The sequence below is a fragment of the Dasypus novemcinctus genome, chromosome X (genome assembly GCF_030445035.2).
Source record: "Dasypus novemcinctus isolate mDasNov1 chromosome X, mDasNov1.1.hap2, whole genome shotgun sequence".
Taxonomy (NCBI): Eukaryota; Metazoa; Chordata; class Mammalia; order Cingulata; family Dasypodidae; genus Dasypus; species Dasypus novemcinctus.
The window spans coordinates 106,949,933-106,964,784 of record NC_080704.1 but is presented as its reverse complement, the minus strand read 5'-3'; the positions used below and the strand labels follow the sequence as shown (position 1 = coordinate 106,964,784).

The 14,852-nt window shown below is 38.0% G+C and overlaps 1 pseudogene; it reads right to left on the bottom strand.

Moving 5' to 3' along the window:
• Positions 1 to 7,763: 7,763 nt before the first annotated feature.
• LOC139437997 (non-histone chromosomal protein HMG-14 pseudogene) lies at positions 7,764 to 8,069 on the bottom strand (annotated as a pseudogene).
• Between the last annotated feature and the right edge of the window lie 6,783 nt (positions 8,070 to 14,852).

Sequence of the window (14,852 nt, the reverse complement as noted above, 5' to 3'; positions counted from 1 at the left end):
GTGTATTCACCAAATGCATTGAATGTGCCTCACTGATAAAAGGGGATATTGATATGGGAGAAGTGGGGGGAGTGGGGTATATGAGAACCTCTTATATTTTTTAATGTAACAAAAAAAAAACTTCAAAAAGTTTACTGAGGCGATTACTGCACAAATCTGTGATGAACGTGAGAGTGACTGAGTATACACATTGGAAAGATTGTACAAGGCATGGGACTATATAACGCAGTGAATCATGTGGTGGATGATGGGCTGTGGTTTAGAGTACAAATATAAGAGTGTTCTCTCATGAACTATGACAAATGTTCAATACTCTTACATGGTCAATAATAGAGGGTGTATGGAAAATGTATACCAAATGTAAACTATGGACAATAGTAGTAATAGTCTGATGATGTTCTTTCATAATCAGTGACAAATGTTCCACAACAATGGAAGGTGCTGGTGGAGGGGTGAGGTATTATTTGAGATTTTTTTAGGAGGCCAAACTTTTTTTTTTCATTTTAAAAATGACTTGTTGAAGAATCATTCATACATGAACATAAATTTTAAAAGTGCATAGTAAGTTGTGAAATTAAAAAACAATCGGAGGCGGACTTGGCCCAGTGGTTAGGGCATCCGTCTACCACATGGGAGGTCCGTGGTTCAAACCCTGGGCCTCCTTGACCCGTGTGGAGCTGGCCCATGCACAGTGCTGATGCGCGCAAGGAGTGCCCTGCTGCGCAGGGGTGTCCGCAGTAGAGGGGTGTCCCACATGCAAGGAGTGCACCCCTTAAGGAGAGCCGCCCAGTGCAAAAGAAAGTGCAGCCTGCCCAGGAATGGCGCTGCACACACGGAGAGCTGACACAAGATGATGCAACAAAAAGAAACACAGATTCCCGTGCCACTGACAACAACAGAAGCGGACAAAGAAGAACACACAGCAAATGGACACAGAGAACAGACAACTGAGTGGGGGATGGGGGAGATAAATAAATAAAAATAAATCTTTAAAAAAATAATCATGCATAACATCATACAGGGCTGCCATATATCACCCCACCACATATACCTTGCATTATTGTGAAACATTTGTAACAAATTAGGGAAAGCATTGTCAAAGTATTACTACTAACTACAGTCTGTATCATACATTTAGTGTATTTTCCCCCATCCCACCCTATTATATTTTGTTCATAAACTATATAAATTATTTAAAGTGTACAATCAATGGCATTAGGTATAATCACCAAGTTGTGCATTCATCACTTCAATCAATATGAGAGTATTTTCATTACTCTGAAAAAATGAAAAAACAACAAAAAAACAACCACTATCATACCCATATTTAATGCTACTAATTACAAATCCTATGATGTGCTTTCACCATCTCTATTCATTTCCAAACACAAAATGCTTTTTACCAATTCTGCACAGATTAAAACTTAGCTTTCAATTATCTAACCACATTCTATTCTCGGGTGACTTATAGCTATTAACTCCATAGGATTGCTCATTATATTTAGCTCATAATAGCAAAATCATGCGATATTTGTCCTTTTGTGCCAGGCTTGCATCACTCAACACAATGTTATCCAGATATTTATCCAGATATTTACACGTTTTCATATGCTTCACGACTTCATTTCTTCTTCCAGCTGAATAATACTCCATCATGTGTATATACCACAGTTTGTTTATCCATTCATCATTTGATGGGCATCTGGGTTGTTTACATCTTTTGCCAATTATTGAATAATGTCACTATAAACATCAGTGTGTGAATGTCTGTTCTTGTTACTGCTCTCAGGTCTTCTAGATATATACCTAATAGCAGTATTGCCAGGTCACATGGTAGATCTATATCTAACTTCCTTATAAAACACAAAACAGACTCCCATAGTGGCTGTACCATTCTCCATTCCCCCAAAAAGGGAATAAGCATTCCTATCTCTGTACATCCTCTCCACCACTTGTAGTTTTCTGTTTTATTAATAGTGGCTATTCCAGTAGTTGGGAAATGATATCTCATTGCAGCTTTGATTTGCATTTCCCTAATAACCTGTGATGTTTAACATTTTTTCATGTGTTTTTTTCATAATTTCTATCTCTTTAGAAAAATTTCTATTTGGTTCTTTTGCCCATTTTCTTTTTTTTTTTTTTTCTTTTTTTTTCAATATTTTTTTTTAAATTTTTTTATTTTTTATTGACTTTGTAATAATATTACATTAAAAATATATATGTGAGGTCCCATTCAACCCCATCCCCCCACCCCCCCTCTCCCCCCCCCCAACAACACTCGTTCCCATCATCATGACACATCCATTGGATTTGGTAAGTACATCTTTGGGCACCTCTGCACCTCATATACATTGGTTCACATCATAGCCCATACTCTCCTCCATTCCATCCAGTGGGCCCTGTGAGGATTTACAATGTCCGGTGATTGCCTCTGAAGTACCATCCAGGGCAGCTCCATGTCCCAAAGACGCCTCCACCTCTCATCTCTTCCTGCCTTTCCCCATACCCTTCGTCCACTATGTCCACTTTTCCCATTCCAATGCCACCTCTTCTATGTGGACATTGGATTGGTTGTGTCCATTGCACCTCTATGTCAAGAGGAGGGTCAGATTCCACCTGGATGCTGGATGCAATCCTCCCATTTTCAGTTGTAATCACTCTAGGCTCCATGGTGTGGTGGTTGTCCTTCTTCAACTCCATCTTAGCTGAGTGTGGTAAGTCCAATAAATCAGATTGTAGGTGCTGGAGTCTGTTGAGGCTCAGGATCTGGCTATCACATTGTCAGTCCAGAGATTCAAATCCCCTAAATATATCTTAAACCCCAACATTAACTGCACCTCCAGCACATTGGCATGAAAGTCTTATGAAGGGAGATCCCATCTGAGTCCAGATTCATCACAGATAAACACCATTTCCAAAGAGGGGCCATCTGCCCTGGTAGTTAACCCCATCGGCCATGACCATAACTCCCGTGGGTCTCTTTAGCCCTCAAAGGAACCAATATCTGGGGGTTGTATCTGCTTTATCTGTCTCTCTGACTCTGCTCAGTTGTGCATGAGGGCAAACCTTCTGCCAGCCTCCAGACTCTTTTTTAGAAACTCGTAGCCATATAAACTCATTTCTCCTTTCCATTTCCCCCTTACTTTAGGTCAAACAGCATTTTAAAGTCATGGTATTTTATGTAGACATGGATATTCTGCTGATCCGCATTGAACCTTCCGTATAAGGTCATTTTCCAGTTGCATCATCAGTTGGTAGTTGATAGTGGTCCCTCGTTGCCAGGGAGGCTCATCCCCGGGTGTCATGTCCCACGCTGGGGGGAAGGCATTGCATTTACATGCTGAGTTTGGCTTCGAGACTGGCCACATTTGAGTAACATGAAGGCTGACAGGAGGAAATTCCCAGGCACAAAGTTGTTCTAGGCCTTGTTCTTATTTTGGGTTTATCAGCTCACAAGCATAGTCATTAGCATCAGGGGCTCACTGTTGAACCCTCACTCCCTCCCGGTCCCCGCCACTGTACCTGGGAGACTGTCGCTGCTCCCCTAGGGACCACGGCAGAGCACCACTCTTTTGCCCATTTTCTAATCAGGTCATTTGTCTTTTTATTTTTGAGTTGTAGGATCTCTATATATCATGGATATTAGACCTTTATCAGATGTGTGCTTTTCAAATATTTTCTCTCATTGAGTAGGTTGCCTTTTTACCCTCTTCACAAAGCACTATGAGGTACAGAAGTGTTTAATTTTTAGGAAGTTCTATTTATCTATTTTTCCTTTGGTGCTCATTCTTTAGGTGCAAAATTTAAAAGTCCCCCACATACTACAAGGTCTTGTAGATATTTCCCTATGTTATCATCTAGGAGTTTTTATGCCCTGGCTTTTATATTTAGGTCTTTATTCCATTTTGAGTTGATTCTTGTATAAGGAATGAGATGGGGTCCTCTTTCATTCTTTTTGTTATGGATAGCCATTTCTTCGAGCACCATTTGGTGAAGAGATTATTTTGTCCCAGAAAAGTGGACTTGGTAGGTTTATCAAAAATGACTTGACCATAGAGTTGAGAGTCTATTCTAGACTCTCAGTTCAACTCCATCAAGCAATTTGTCTATCTTTAGACAAATACCATGCTGTAGCTTCAAGGTCAGGAAGCACGAGCCTTCTGACTTTACTCTTCTTTTTAAAGAAGTTTTTGACTATTCAGGACAACTTTCCCATCCAAATAAATTCAGTAATGGACTTTTATACTTCTGTAATGTAGGATATTGGAATTTTGATTGGTATTGCATTGAATCTATAAATATGCATAGGATTGACATCTTCACAATGTTTAGTCTTCCAGCGCATGAACACTGAATGTCCTTCCATTTGTATAGGTCTTTTTTATTTCTTTTAGCAGTGTTTTGTAGTTTTCTGAATACAGATCCTTTACATTCCTTGTCAAATTAATTCCTAGATATTTGAGTCTTTTTTTGTTGCTATTGTAAATCAATTTTTTTTCTTGATTTCCTCCTCAGCTTGCTCATTACTAGTGAATAGAAACACCACTGATTTTTGTGTGTTTACCTTGCATCCTGCCACTTTGCTGAACTCATTCTCAAGAAGCTTTGTTGTAGACATTTCAGAATTTTCTAAATATAGAATCATATCATTCTGCAAATAGTGAGAGTTTTACTTCCTCTTTTCCAATTTGGATGCTTTTATTTTTTCTTGTCTAATTGCTCTAGCTAGAACTACTAGCAAATTGTTGAATAACAATGGTGACAATGGGCATCCTTTTCTTGTTCCTGGTCTTAGAGGGAGAGCTTTCAACTTCTCCCCATTGAGGATGATGTTGGCTGTGAAATTAGCAAATATGCCCTTTATTAAATTGAGAAACTTTCCTGCTGTACCTACTTTTGCTGTGTTTTTATCAAGAAAGGATGATGAATTTTGTAAATTGCCTTTTGTGCATCAGTTGGGAGGATCACGTGTTTTTTTCCCTTTGATTGGTTAAATCATTAATTGATTTTCTGATGTTAAACCTCCCTTGCATACCAGGAATAAAGCCCACTCAATCATGATGTATAATCCTTTTTATATGTCATTTGATTTGATTTGCAAGTATTTTGAGAACTTTTGAATCTATATTCATCAGAGAGATCAGTCTTTAATGTTCTTTTCTTGTAGTATCTTTATTTGGCTTTGGTACTAGGGTGATGTTGCCTTCATAAAATGTGTTGGGTAATTTTCCCTCCTTTTCAATTTTTGGAAAAGCTTAAATAGGATTAGTATTAATTCTTCTCAAAATGTTTGGTAGAATTCACCTGTGAAGCCATATGTTCCTGGAGGAATCTTTGTTGGAAGATTGCTTCTTCATTTATTGAAGTATATCACTCATACATAAATGTACATAAACAATAAGTGTATGGTAATAGTTGTGAACTTACAAAACAAACATACATAACATCATACAGGGCTCTCATACCTACCTTACTACCAGTACTTTGCATTGTTGTGAAACTTTTCTAGCTAATGATTAAAGAGCACCCTCAAAATATTACTACTAGCCACAGTATCTTACATTTGGTGTATTTTCTCCCCAACAAACCCTATTATTATTATTATTATATCATTTATACATGAACATACATAACCAATAAGTGTATAGTAAAAGATGTGAACTTACAAAACAAACAAGCATAACTTCATACAGGGGTCCCATACATCAATCCACCACCAAAACCTTGTATTGTTGTGAGATTTTATTAAAGAATAGCATCAAATCTTACTACTAATTATTGTCCCTATCTTACATTTGATGTTTTTCCCCAAACCTACCCTATTATTATTTTTTAAAAATATTTTTATGACAAAAGTTGTAAATATACAAAAACAATCATGCACATGTGCAGAATTCCCATACAACACCCTTCTATCAACACACCACACCATGGTGGAACATTTGTTACAGATTATTAGATAATATCAGATTATTACCCAGTCCATAGCATACATTTGGCACACTTTTTCCATACTCCCCCATTATCAATAGAACACATCTTGGAAAGTGGACTTGGCCCAGTGGATAGGGCGCCCACCTACCACATGGGAGGGCCACAGTTCAAACCCCGGGCCTCCTTGACCCGTGTGGAGCTGGCCCATGTGCAGTGCTGATGCGTGCAAGGAGTGCCACACCATGCAGGGGTGTCCCCCCCCCGTAGGGGAGCCCCATGCGCAAGGAGTGCACCCTGTAAGGAGAGCCACCTAGCGCAAAAGAAAGCGCAGCCTGTGCAGGAATGGCACCGCACACAGGAAGAGCTGATGCAGCAAGATGACATAACAAAAAGAGACACAGATTCCCATGCCACTGACAACAGAAGCGGACAAAAGAACATGCAGCAAATGGACATAGAGAACAGACAACTGGAGGGGGGGGGAGAGGAGAGAAATAAATAAATAAATCTTTTTAAAAATAGAGTACATCTTTGGCATAGATGCATGAGTATTACATTATTAGTGTTAACCACATTCCATAGATCACTCCAATTTTATTTTTCCCATGCTTCTCCACATTCACACCATCCTGCAATAATGATGTACATCTCCTCTAGCTTACAAAGGACACTCTTGGATCTGTACCATCAAACATAATTCTCATCCACTCCTGGGTTTACTGTGTTATTCAGTCCCTAGATGCTTCTTTAGCTTTCTTTAAATTGGCATTCACATCCCTAGACTATACTGTTCAGCAACATTCCCACTACTCACTATACTGTGTTACCATCCACTCTATATATTTCCACACTTTTACAGTAAAGTTAATTAAAACTTCTACATATGTTAAACATCAGTAATCCATCTCTGTCCTTCTTTTATATCTTTTAAGAATCCACCTCCTGCCACCAGGTCTTGAAGATATTTTCCTACATTTTCTTCTAGAAGCTTTATGGTTCTTGCTTTTATATTTAGGTTTTTGAACCATTTTTTTCTTTCATAATTGAGATTTTATTGGTTGTTTTGAAGATTAGCACAGACATTATGAACAATTTATACACAATTCTTAATGTACGTACCAAAAACCTAAAAAGCCATGAAGTTGTTTTTCTAAGGTTATTCCAGTGACTTTCCAGATTAAATTTTGGAGGCAATTTTTCCTTAAGAGGGTATCAAGTACCAATATTTTCAAATGTTGATAAACTGCTACATCTTAAGACCCATGAATTCACAATACCATACACACAACATACTCACATTTCCAATCTTTTACAGCACATAACAAAGCTATTAGAAAAACTGGACGACCACCACCAAGGATGTTAGAGTTCTGACAGGGAGAGCCAAGATCAGGGAGTGGTTTTAAGAAACATGCCTACAAAAAAACATAGGAATAGGAGTAATTTAAAATGTTCAACACATATTAAGTGCATAACTTTGATTCCAAATCACCATTTAGTATGTGTTGTATTAAAGGGTATAAAAACTGCCACCCCCAGTGGAATATTAAGTTGACACCCAAGGCAGTCAAAGCCTCCCATAATTCAATATCCCACTATTTTCTGGCTGTACTAAAAAATAAATAACCAGCAAATGATTTCCCCTCTTTAAAAAAAAAGCATTTACATTTAAAAAAATGGGATGAGGTGGGATTCCAATCGCCTTCTCAAAAATGTTTCTTCTAGATCTACTAAAAATGTTGTTTTTACAAAATAGCTGATAAAAATATCTCTCTGGATTGTACAAGAAGGGAGAAACAAGGACCACTGGTAAGACTTGGTATATGGTATTAACCAGACTTGGCTTCTTTCTCTCCTGCATCATCAGAGGCTGGACTCTTCTCATTTTTAGTTTCTCCATTTTTTTGCAGGTAAATCTTCTTTATTTTCTTGGTTAGCCACTTCAGCTTGTTTTCCCTTTGCTCCCCGTTTTCCTTTTGGTTGTACTTTTTTGTCTGAAGGTTTATCCTTCTTGCTGCCTTTTTTGGCTTTGCTTCCACTTTCACAGGAGTGAGTTTAGTGGATAACCTCGCTGACCTCCTCTTGGGCTCCTCCTTCACCACCACTTTGGCTGAGCTGACCTTCCTCTTGGGCATCTTGTCGGTGCTGCGGGATGCAGCATGCCGAGAGTCTTCTCGAAGCCAGGCTACAGGCCACTACCGCTCCTCCCGCTGCCCTTTTTGAACCAATTTTAGTTAATTTTTGTATAAGGTGTGAGATAGGGGTCCTCTTTCCTTCTTTTGGCTATGGTTATCCAGTTGTCTCAGCACCATTTCTTGAATGGACTGTTCTGCCTGAACTGGGGCAGATTGACAGGCTTGTCAAAAATCACATGACCATAGATGTGAGGGTCTGTTTCTGAACCATCAATTCAGTTCCATTGGCCTATGTGTCTTTCTTTATGTGAGTACCATGCTGTTTCTACCACTGTAGCTAGATAATATGATTTAAAGTCTGGAAGTGAGAGTCCTCCAACTTTGCTTTTCCTTCTTAAGGTGCATCTGGCTATTCAGGACCCTTACCCTTCCAAATAAATTTGATAATCATGTTTTCCATTTGCTTTTAACATGATTGTGGAATTTTTATTGGGATTGCATTGAATCTGTATATCAATTTGAGTAGAATTGATATCTTAATAATATTTAGCCTTCTATTCTGCGAGCATGGAATAGTCTTCCAAATATTTAGGTCTTTTAACAATGGGTTGTAATTTTCTGAATACAAGAGCTTTGCATCATTTGTGAAATTTATTCCTAAATATTTGAGTTATATCTGTCATATTTTATTTTCACCACTCTTTTTACACTTTCAGTTATTTTACTGATATAATCTTCATCTCTAGACTCTCTTCCAAGCCTCTCTCCTGTCTTTTCTTTTCAGGCTGTAACACACCCTTTAGCATTTCCTACAAAGCCAGTCTCTTGGTTACAAATTCCCTCAGTTTCTGTTTATCTGTGAATATTCTAAGATCTCCCTCATTTTTGAGAGATTATCTTGCTGGATATAAGATACTTTGCTGGAAGTTTTTCTCTTGCAGTATCTTAAATAGTCATACCACTGTCAACTTGCCTCCATGGTTTCTGATGAGAAATCAGCACTTAATATTATTAGGTATCCCTTATATGTTATGCATTGCTTTTCTCTTGCAGCTCTCAGAATTATCTCTTTGTCTTTGGCATTTGATATTCTGATTAGTATGTGTCTTGGAGTTGGTCTATTTCATGTCCTTTACTAGGGCTGGGAATTTTTCTACCATTATTTCATCAAATATTTTTTTCTGCCCTTTTTCCCTTCTCTTCTCCCTCTGGGACACCCATGACACATATGTTTGCATGTCTCTTGGTGTTATTTAGTTCCCTGAGACCTTGTTCATTTCTTTTTCCATTCTCTTCTTCACCTGTTCTTTTGCATTTTCACTTTTGGAGGCCATTTTTTCAAGCTCACCAATCCTTTCTTCTGCCTCCTCAAATCTGCTCTTATATTATTCCAGTGTATTTTTTATTTCATTTATTGCACCTTTCATTTCTGTATGATCTGCTATTTTTCTGTGTATGATTTCAAGTTCTTCTTTGTGCTCATCCAGTGTCTTCTTTATATCCTCAATCTCTTTAGCCAGCTCATTGAATTTATTAAGGAGATTTGTTTCAACATCTATTATTAGTTGTCTCAACTCATTTATATCATCTGGAGGCTTATCTTTTTCCTTTGACAGGGCCATATCTTCCTCTTTCTTGGTGTGGATTGTAATTTTTTGTTGGTGTCTTGTCATCTGGCTTATAAGATGTGTTTATTCTGAGTGCAGTTTCTCTCTTTACTTTAGATCTTTCTTACCCTTTCTCCCTTGCTGGTTGTGTAGTAAATGCCAAAGATGTAGTTGGTGCTGTAGGCTGTGGATGCTCAAGCTGCCCTCATTTCCCCAGTGACTGATGAAGCTTCTCCCAACTTTCTCCTTTGCCAGGGGTAGGTACAGAATCACAGTAGTGTGTAATAATCCAAGTTATGCAAGCTTACACTGTAGCTGCCCAGAGATACTGATGAAGCTTCAAGCCCCTTTCTCCCCTGCCTAGGGTGGGGATGGAGCTGCAGGTGTAGGCAGCAATCTATGCCATGTGAGTCCAAAATGACCTTAGTTGCCCCAGTAGATTTCTGACTATTCAATATGTGAAATACACAGTTCTACATTAATAATAGGAAACTTAAATATACCATTTTAAATAATGGGTAGAAAATTTAGTCAGGAAAATCAATTCAAAAACAGAGGATTTGAACAATATTATAAACCAATTAAACCTAGAAGACATACACTGAAAAGTTTATCCAACCGTAGCAGACTATACATTCTTTTAAAGTGCACAGAGATTATTCTCTAGGACAGAATACATGTTAGATCACAAACAAGCCTCAAGAAACTTAAAAATATTGAAATCATATAAAGGATCTTCCCTGACTACAATAGAATGATGTAGGAAATCAATAACAGAGAGAAAACTGAAAAATTCGCAAATATGAGGATGTTAAAATACATTCTTCAATAGCCAGTTGGTTAAAGAAGAAAACACAGGAGAATTAGTGCTATTTTCAGATGACTAAATTGAGAACACAACACATCATAACTTATGAGATATAGCACAGACAGTGCTCAGAGAGAAATTTAGAGCTGCAAATGCTTACATTAAAAAAGGAGATCCCTATCAGTAACCTAACTTTACATATGAAAGAACTAGAAAAAAGCCAATTAAATCCAAAATAGACAAAAGGAAAGAATATTAAAGATAAGAGCAGAGATAAATGAATTAGAGGAAAGAAAAACAATAAAGAAGAGCAATGAAACCAAAATTTGGTTTTTTAAAGATAGCAAAAAAATTTACAAAACTTTAGCAGACTGACCGAGAAAAAAAGAGGGCACAATAATAAAATTACAAATGAAGGAGGAGCATTACTACAAGTCTTACAGAAATTACAGGAATTATAAGAGTATATTATAAACAATTGTATGCCATCAAATTAGATAACCTAGCTGAAATGGACAAATTCAAAGAAATATAGAAATAATCTAAATTTACATATGAAGAAATAGAAGATCTCCAGATACCTACAAGGACAGCACCATGCTAATAATAAAGCCAGATAAAGATATCACAAGAAAATAAAATTATAGACAAATATTCTTTACGAATATAGATACAAAAATCTTCAACAAAATATTAGGAAACCAAGTCCTACAATGCACTTATGGATTATACTCCATGAAAAGCGGGATTTATACCATGAATGCAAGAGTGGCTCAACATAACAACCTCAATAAATGTAATACAATACATTAATAGAATGAAAGGACAAAACTATATTGTGACAGTTTGAAGCTGGGTGGATCCCGGAAAATCCTATTCTTAAAGCTAATCCATTCCTTGTGATTTATTAATTTAAAAAAATTATTTTAAGTAAATAGAAAAAGCTGGAAAAAAAGCTAATCCATTTCTGTGCATATAAAGCTATTGTAGATGGGACTCTTTGATTAAAGTACCTCAATTCAGGACCTTTGATTAGATTGCACAACACAGGATGGGTCTTACTCCCCTTACTAATGTCCTTTATAAACAGGAATAAAAAGCCACACAGAAAAACAAAGGGTCAGAGACAGAGAAGTCTCCAGAAGTTGAAATTAATGAACCCAGGAGAGAGAAAAACCACAGAAGGTGCAGCCAGAAGCTGAAACAATGGGAACTGGAGGAAAGAGGAGAGATGAGAAAACACTTCCATGTGCCTGATCACCCACAGCTGAGCTCTGGGAGAAAGCGAACCTAGAGAAGAAGGCAGAGACTGACAAAGCTGCCATTGTGCCTTGGCATGTGATAAGAGTACAGGACCACTAGAAGTTGGTCCTCTGGAAGAAAAGTATCTCCTTATGAAGCCTAGATTTGGACATTCTCACAACCTCAGAACTGTAAGCTTTTAATCTAATAAATTCCCCTTATGAAAGCCAACCCTTTTCTGGTATATTGCATTGGCAGCTTTTAGAAAACAAAACACATATGATCATTTCAATTGATGCAGAAAAGGCATTTGACAAAATTCAATATCATATTGAAATTTTTTTAATCCAACTATTCTGTATCTTCCAAATATGCATCTTTTTTTATTAGAGAAGCTGTGAGTTTACAAAACAATCATGTATAACATACAAGATTCCCGTATGTGACAGTTTAAAATTCTTTTACGAATCCTAAAAAGAGAAAGATTATGTTTTGAACTAATCCATTCCTGTGATTGTAAGATACTTTTGATTGGGTCACATCAGTGAGATTTGACTCAGGTTGAGTCTCCGCTCTCTTGCTGGGTTTGATATCCATGGAGACACAGAGAGAGGGGCACACAGAGGAAAAGGAAGTTGCCATTTCTGATCCTGCCATGTGAGAAAATGGAGAAATTAGAGAGAGAAAGGACTCCAGGTTCATCTACAGATACAGGAAGGCAGAGAAGTCCCCAGAAACAAAGAGGAGACCAGAAAGAGACAAGTCCTATGCCTGGCTGACCAGAACTGAGCTCCAGGAGGTTGTAGATCCTGGAGGGGAAGGCAAAGACCTTGGCAGGGATCAGTAGCCATCTTTCTTCACCAAATGGCAGCCAATTTGGTGAGAAAGCATCTCTGATGATGCCTTGATTTGGACATTTTACAGCCTTGGAACTAAGTTTTTACCCCTAGTAAATTCCCTTTATAAAAGTAAAACCATTTCTGGTACTTTGCATTGATAGCCCTTTGGCAAACTGAAACAGAAATTGGTACCAGGAAAGTGTGGTGCTGTTGCCTGCAAGTACTTACAATGTTGGAATGGTTTTATAAATGGGTGAAGGGTGTTTTTTAGAGGAACTGTGAGCTGCTTGATAGAAAAGCATTGCTTTGAAGAAATTTTTGGTAGGAATATGGACCCTAAAGTTATTTCTGATGAGGACTTAGAAGGAAATGAAACTATTATTGGAAACTGGATGAAAGGTGGTCCTTGTTTTAAAGTTGCAGAAAACATGGTAAAATTGACTCTTGAAGTTAGAAGCCAGAATTTGAAAATGATGAGTTTGGACATTTAGCTGAAATGAGGAAAATGCAGCCTGGCATTTTCTTGCAGCTTGTGGCAAAATGTGAGAGGAAAGGGATAAGCTGAGAACTGAATTTTTGGGCACAAAGAAGCCAAAAATTGATGGATTGGGAAATTTCAAGCTTCTGGAAAACAAGCCCCCAGAGGATAGTGCCCCATGTGAGGGATTAAGTAAACTTGGAATTTTTTAGGATCAGAAATTCAGTTATCAAGGAAGTACCTGTGAAAAGTCTTACTGTCTGATGACCCATGTTTCCTGCATGCTAAACCAACAAGCTTTTTGTGAGATCTGTATGAACAAAACCACTGTCAGCCTGTACTAAAAGGGACAGGAAATGGAGAAATTGAAGGAGAAAGTACTTCAGGAAGAAAACTGTGGAAGCTGAGATCTGGACTTGGGACATCTTCTCAGAACAGGAGAGAGATTCCACCCATGTGTGCAGAAAGCTGGAGTGAGTTTGCCCTGGCATTTGAAGAGGGAAGATCTTCTAGTTCAGGGAGAGTTTGGCCACACCAGGCTACAGAGAAAATGGCACAAATTCCCTAGTGTTTCAGGAGAGTTAGGTCACCACCCCTACTGCTCTGAGGGGGTTAGACCTCATCCCCATATATTAGGTAAAGTTAAGAAACCATCCCACTGTTCTGAAGCAGCTGGGTCTGTATGCCAGAGATTAGGGAGAATGTTGCTGTATTAAGGAGGTTGAGACTGTCCCCCAGAGATTGGGAAAGTGTGGTCATCACCCAAATGTTCTTGGAGGGTGAGGTCTAGAGATCAGTCACTATCCAGCTGTTTGATGAGGGCAGAACTGAGAAAACTGCCATTGGGCAAGCCCATGGAAGGGGTGGACCCTATGAGCTCCCAAGTAAAAGTTCTAGAGATGACTCCTGTATTAGTTAGCCAAAGGGGTGCTGATGCAAATACCAGAAATTGGTTGTTTTTTATAAAGGGTATTTATTTGGGGTAGTTGATTACAGATACCAGGCCATAAAGAATGAGTTACTTCCCTCACCAAAGTCTATTATCACGTGTTGAAACAAGATGGCTGCCAATGTCTGTAAGGTTTCAGACTTCCTGGGTTCCTACATTCCTGGGGCTTGCTTTTCTCTGGGTTCAAGGCTCCTTTCTTCCTAGGACTTGTTTCTCTTTCCTCTGTGAGGTTACTTCCTGGGGCTCTCGCTTAAGTCTTCAGCATCAAACTCCAACATCAAAACTCGAACATCAGAAACCCTCAACTCTGTTCTTCATCATACATTTTATGGTATGGTGCCCTAATCATAACTCAATCATGCCCAGGTACAAATCAGATTATAAGTATAATCCAATATTTATTTTTGGAATTCATCAATTATGTCAAACTGCTACAACTCTTAAACTTTTAAATCTAGTGGAGTAGGCCCTGAAGTTTTTCAGAACTGTTTGGGACCTGTAGCACCTGTTTTCCTTCCAATTTCTTCCTATTTTAATGCAAATATTTATCATAGATATGTCCCTTCTTTGTATATTGGAAGCAGATAACCTGTTTTCTAAGTTTCTCAGGTTGACGACTTTGCCCCAAGATAAATTGCATGCCTATAACTGATTTTTATGTGATTTTGTACTTAGCATTGCTACTGAAATGATAAGTTTTTTAGAATATTTTGGTAAAATGAATGCAGTTTGCACATGGAAAGACATGCCTTTTTGGGATTCAAAGTGTCAAATATGACAATTTGAAATTCTTTTATCAATCCCCAAAAAGTGAACTAATCCATTCCTGTGTTAGTGAGACCCTTCTCACTGGACAAATC